The sequence below is a fragment of the Sinocyclocheilus grahami genome, unplaced genomic scaffold (genome assembly GCF_001515645.1).
Source record: "Sinocyclocheilus grahami isolate Dianchi unplaced genomic scaffold, SAMN03320097.WGS_v1.1 scaffold1520.1, whole genome shotgun sequence".
Lineage (NCBI taxonomy): Eukaryota > Metazoa > Chordata > Actinopteri > Cypriniformes > Cyprinidae > Sinocyclocheilus > Sinocyclocheilus grahami.
This window is the reverse complement of record NW_015506699.1, coordinates 72,197-78,980: the sequence shown is the minus strand read 5'-3', so window position 1 is coordinate 78,980 and position 6,784 is coordinate 72,197. Positions and strand designations below refer to the sequence as shown.

The window sequence follows — 6,784 nt, the reverse complement described above, 5'->3', positions numbered from 1 at the left end:
CTGTTGTTATGTTGCACATTAGCAACATATTAGTGCACTGCTGCCTCTCATTGGTTTATTAATGTCATTGGTTTCTTTGTGGCTACTTGAATATTTTAAGTAAGTGTCACTCAAAACAGTAAGTAAATTGTTTTATGTGCCTTGAAAGTAGCTGTAACTTAATAAAACCTAGTAAGTATAACAACTAAGTAAAGATAACTAACTAAATCTAAGTAAGGTAAACTATTGGATTTTACAGTGTATACATATTTCACTCACTGATACAGTCATTAAAAACAACAATATTACAAATATGCATATCACGTGTAATAGTAATATAAAATTAGTTACTGTATTATTTGCATTCATGTTAATGCAGTGCTCTGAATAATCTTTGTGTATGAATTATGCTATACATAATGCTTAGAATTGTGCTGCAGATAAAATTGACATGAATTGCATGTTTTATTAACAGAGACGTTGTGAGTTGTAGACGATAACATTACAACTCTTTCAAACTACTTATAATTGAAAAATACAGTATATCAATAAATCAATAAATCAATCAATCAAATACAAATGAAATAATTAATTAGGCCTACCTTCCCTCGCATCTTGTGATGGGCCGTTTGCTGTGACTGCTGTGGTTGCTGGAACAGAGTGTTCCATGTTAAATCACATTCTTATTGTTGTTATTATTATTACTACTATTATAATTCAGTTTATTATCATCCCATCTTGAGCAAGCTCAATTTAATTCATGTTGATGCAAGATTGCATGTGTCTATATCTACAATATACAAACATCATTTACATATTGTTTTACATATTTATATTTTATCTCTAAAAATAGTCTCAGGTTCGCACACTTTCCGTGTTATTTCAGTGTTTAGAGTGAGGTGAGACTGTTTACCACTGGCTTACACGTAACATTTAGCCGTGAGTGCATGTAGCATCCAGGTTCGGCATATTAACTAATGTCATTTAAGCTCTCTCTACAGGTGTATCTTCAGTTGCTCTGAACTTACTGTTGACTAATAAAGTCTATCTTAGAGCCAGGATTTATCCTTCAACATGATTTGTGCACCAAACTGCTAAAAATAACCTTTTTCAACATTTGAAGCAGAATAAGCAGAATAACAACACAACAATCTTCTGAGTTGAACTTGTTTCATAATGAATGCACTTGACTGAGAAACTTGAATGAGAAAATAATTTATGCCCAAATTAACAAATCAGCATTGATGATGGTCATGTTTAAAACTGGGTTAAATGCAACTGGGTTACTCACCCAATATAATGGTCAGATCCACTTCAGTGCAGACATTTATTCCTGATTTATTATCTCCACATGGCCCAGAATCCCGTTTTCTCAGATCTCCGATGGTGAAAACTGCTGTTCTTTTGTTGTCATTCAGAGAGAATCTTCCAACCTCAGCCCATTCATATTCAGTATTAGTCTTGTCTGTGCTCTCTGACCACAGTACTTTATGTTCAGCAGATGTTCAGCACCACGGTCAGCGGATTCATCTCAAACACAATCACAGTCTGTCCAGATGAACCCTGTTCTCATCGACATGAAATACACTTCACAAACATCTTTATAATGCTGAAAAACTGAGCTTCAAGATTTGTGTATGAAACTGAAACATAAATCACCAAATCATGAAGCAGTTTATATGGACAGACGTGAGCTGCTGTTTTTAAGAACAAGAACATGAGTTACTGATGTGATGTCATGTTACAATAATAACACTGTATTGTTATAAAAACAATTATATTTTATGTTGTTCATAGTTATATACAAATACACACAATTTTCATATTGCATATTAGCATATTGAGAAATGTACATAAATTACTTCATCAGGTACAACAACAAACTGAAATGGTCAATCACTAACATGTATTTACTGTGATCCCTGGCTCATGCGAGCTTCAGCACTGTTAAACGGTAGCATAATGGTGTTCGTAGAATCAGAGGGGTTTGTGGGTAATTGTGGAGTAGCATAGACAGTTTTAGTAGAATCAGAGGGGTTTATGGGTAATCCTGGAGTAGCATAGACAGTTTTAGTAGATTCAGAGGGGTTTATGGGTAATCCTGGAGTATTCATCATATTTTGATGAAGGTCATTCATTCAAACATTGATTCTTATCAAACAATTTGATTTCACAAACCGCTTCACTGTTTTCTGTTCCAGGTTCAGGCATTTTAGAGGCTGAATCAGAGCCTGTAAAAACAAATATACTACATTAAATATAGTAATAATAACAACAATAATAATAATTCACATTTAATAATACATCAGTTCTGAACATCACAGTGCATCGCCTAGTTGTGACCAGCGGGGCGAAACAACATCTTTCCATTTTCTCATTCCTCACACAACAATATCATTCACTGGCAAACAACTGTAAACACGATTCTCATCAATAAATGACTCTGACAAACTTATAAATGGGTAACAAATGCCATGCATCCATGGAATTAGTTCCTTGAGATTTCAAGACAAAACCCCACCTTTAGCTCGAGCCTGACACTTCATGCAGACAGTCGCTACACATTAAACAAGTCCAGTGATGAGCAGAGGAAGAGCCACAGACACAGCGATGATCAGAGACAAACCTGAGAGAAAACACAACGAGAGACTGATTCTCTCTGAGAACTGCAGGTAAATGAGAGAAGATGAATGAACGGATCACCAGAGTACCATTTGAGACAGACGGAGAATCTGATGTATGATGTGATGAGTTGTGATTATTGATGATGATGATGATACTGAGGGTGGTGGTTTTTGTGCTAAATAATAGAGAAAATAATTGACAGTGACAAACGGCGTTACATTTTCAAGCTTTAAAAGCTTTTGAAACCCAGTAAAGTTTTCTTTTTGTAAATCTTAACATTTTGCTCATTAATCTTAATTTGAATAGTATACAATATAATAAATAATATACATATAATAAAGAGTTACTTTCAAATACTGAGACTCATTTGAAAATGAAAAGGCAAACATCCTGCCTCTATACCTACAACCATACATTTCACACAGTACAAACTGGGATTATATAAACATTTGCATATGTCTCTAGTACATATGCAACTGTTAAAACAGTCACAATGCAAACACACTTATCCACCTTCTTAAAACATGCTTTAGCTCCTTGTTGTCATCTTTAGGCAAACATTTAGCCATGCATGTGTGCTGCATATACATATCATCCAGATTATGTATCAATCACCATTGTCATATATTTCCCGCTGTATGACATGTTTAGGAATTCTGTGTTGTAGTTGTAGTTTCTTAGTTTACTATTTCATGTCCTAGTCTTGTAGTCTGATTGCGGTTTCTTTGTTGATTAGTTTATTGATTGTTTTCAGGTGTTTCTTGTTTTCTTCTTATCCATTTTATAATCAGCCCTTGTGTTTCTTTGAGCTTTGTTAAGTCTTGGTTGTCTGCCCTAGTGATCAGTTTCTGTTTTTCATCGTGGTTCATTTGCTTTGTTCTTTTCCTCCTACTGTTTTGCATTTCTTTATTTTCATTTAAATGTTATTCTGCATTCACCCCTTGTCTTTGAGTTCACCTTAATCACAGAGGACATGACTATAGATATCTTCATCAGGCTGACAACAATCAATGAACTAATCAGCAAAGAAACTACAAACAGACTAGGACAGGAAACAGGAAATGACTGAACTAGAACTACAACATAAATGTCCAAAACAAGACATGAAACATGTGTGACAGTCTTAGAGCCGACATTTGCCTTTGAACGTGACTTCTGTACAGAATGGCTAAAAATAAGTGTTTCAATGCAAAAGGTGATCAAGATACATTTATTTGAGATGCAAAATAACATAAGTTTTGTTTGTTAAGAAATTGATCAAAATGTAGTGAGTTCATGCTGAAAATGGGACAGGGTCAGAAAAATGAACGTAATTTAAAATGTACTATCATTTGTGCGCCTAACTGTAAAAAACAAGCAAAAGAAAAACAGCATTTGAGATGGTCATGTTCAAAATGCATTACTGGATTACTCACCTAACGTTCAGATTCACTTCAGTGTAGGAATCAATTCCTAATTTTTTTAACTCCACACTGGTGCGCCCCAGAATCTCGTTCACTTAGATCTCTGATGGTCACAGTGAAAACTGCTTCTCTTGTGTCATCACACAGAGAGAATCATCCGGAATCAACCCATTTGTTTTTCTCATAAGTCTTGACGAGATTAGAGAATGTTAATCACGGTCCTTTACAAAAATACTTTGAATTTCCAGTATGTTTGTCTTGATATATGCAAGTGATGTTGATTCCACCCCCTGAATGTTCAGTCACACTCAAGGAGGTCATTGCATCTACAACAACAAACCATTTTAATAAAATACTTTAGGCTAATTATGAGGCTTAAATGAGATGTAAATTCAAATTGCTTTCAAAAGTTTCGTCAGAGTTTTACCAGGAATCTTCAGCAGAGTGAAAGTCCAGATCATCTTCATTCTTCTCTCTTATTCAATGATCTTCTCTGTTGTCATCAGATTTAGCTCTACACAGGTCTGAGGCAATCGGTGTGTGTTTCAGGTGGTTCCTGGCAGTGTGTGAATCATGAATGTGATGAGATGCTGACTTCCTCTTCCTTTGTCTTCTGCCGCTGTATGTGTCACCGGTACAACTTAAACTGGAACAGAGAGAAACAGAAACGCAGGTCATGCAAAAAAAAAGAAAAAAAATGCATTAACAAAATAAGAACAAACTGTACAGAAGAAAGCATAGCACATAACTGTTGACATATAAAGAGTTTGTGCAGCATGTTTTTCAGGCTGTGAGCGTCCAGTGAGATTGTAATCTGTAATGCGTCATGACTTCCTCTTTGTTATGCTCACAACCCTCGAAGGAAAAAAACTAAAACATTCATGAAGTGTGAAGTCAACACACTTCTCATTATTTCACTTTACTTCCTGTCTTCTGTGTTTCGAGAAAAGCCTTGATTTCCACATTCCCATACATGGATTAACTCAGTTCTGATGAAACTGCAGAAAACACACTTCATCATTCAGTTTGTGTTTAAGTAAATGATCAGTGTTTATTTGAATATATTACAGTACATTACATTTATTCTGTAATCACACACATTTACCAGAAAATACATAACAGGAAACACGCCATTCAGTTATCAGGAGCCAATAATAGCTAAAGCAGAAGTGAAGCTATTTATTTACATGAGGTAATTTGTCCATAAACCCATATGATAAGATAAGCCACTGCCTGCTTTTTACATAAATAAACAAATTATACACAAATAACATCATAGATGAGCACAATATAACATACAACTTGGGTCACTGCTCACTGTGCAACAAACAATACAACAGTGAATGAATGAATTCACTGACTTTACAAAAATAGTTAAAATCTAAAGAATGTCTTTAAGAAAGTCCAATGACTGACTGTCTACGACTGTTGCACAAAGTCATGCAGATGAGGACATGATTCCTTATTTAAATCTAGGTCCTATGATTTCCACAATGCGGAAAACGCGGACGGAATTTGCAGACTCCAGTAAGAAAAACATCAGCGGGCTCCGCCGCTTCGGGAAGGCCAGAAGCAAACCCCGCCACCTCGGAGGGATCATCAGCGGGCACCGCCACCACGGGAGCATTGTGAGCGGACACCGCTGCCTCGGGGGAACTATGAGCGGACACCGCCGCCTCAAGAGATATGTGAGCGGACACCACCGCTAATGGAACTTTGTGAGCGGACACCACCGCTAATGGAACTTTGTGAGCGGACACCACCGCTAATGGAACTTTGTGAGCGGACACCACCGCTAATGGAACTTTGTGAGCGGACACCACCGCTAATGGAACTTTGTGAGCGGACACCACCGCTAATGGAACTTTGTGAGCGGACACCACCGCTAATGGAACTTTGTGAGCGGACACCACCGCTAATGGAACTTTGTGAGCGGACACCACCGCTAATGGAACTTTGTGAGCGGACACCACCGCTAATGGAACTTTGTGAGCGGACACCACCGCTAATGGAACTTTGTGAGCGGACACCACCGCTAATGGAACTTTGTGAGCGGACACCACCGCTAATGGAACTTTGTGAGCGGACACCACCGCTAATGGAACTTTGTGAGCGGACACCACCGCTAATGGAACTTTGTGAGCGGACACCACCGCTAATGGAACTTTGTGAGCGGACACCACCGCTAATGGAACTTTGTGAGCGGACACCACCGCTAATGGAACTTTGTGAGCGGACACCACCGCTAATGGAACTTTGTGAGCGGACACCACCGCTAATGGAACTTTGTGAGCGGACACCACCGCTAATGGAACTTTGTGAGCGGACACCACCGCTAATGGAACTTTGTGAGCGGACACCACCGCTAATGGAACTTTGTGAGCGGACACCACCGCTAATGGAACTTTGTGAGCGGACACCACCGCTAATGGAACTTTGTGAGCGGACACCACCGCTAATGGAACTTTGTGAGCGGACACCACCGCTAATGGAACTTTGTGAGCGGACACCACCGCTAATGGAACTTTGTGAGCGGACACCACCGCTAATGGAACTTTGTGAGCGGACACCGCCGCCTCAAGAGATATGTGAGCGGACACCGCCGCTACTGGAGCTTTGTGAGTGGACACCGTCGCCTCGGGGAAGCTGTGAGCGGACACCGCCTCCTAGGGGGAGCTGTAAACCCTTATTTATGCAAAATGTCTTATTAAAATCTTGGATTTTTTATATATATATATATATATATATATATATATATATATATATATATATATATA

The 6,784-nt window shown here is 38.2% G+C and overlaps 1 long non-coding RNA gene across 1 annotated transcript; it reads right to left on the bottom strand.

Annotated features, from left to right (window-relative positions):
- Positions 1 to 2,723: 2,723 nt before the first annotated feature.
- Positions 2,724 to 4,633, bottom strand: LOC107570901 (uncharacterized). The gene is made up of 3 exons (XR_001607101.1): positions 4,435 to 4,633; positions 4,020 to 4,333; positions 2,724 to 2,779 (listed from the first exon to the last, which is right to left on the bottom strand). It is a non-coding gene; the product is annotated as an uncharacterized lncRNA (long non-coding RNA).
- Positions 4,634 to 6,784: the final 2,151 nt, after the last annotated feature.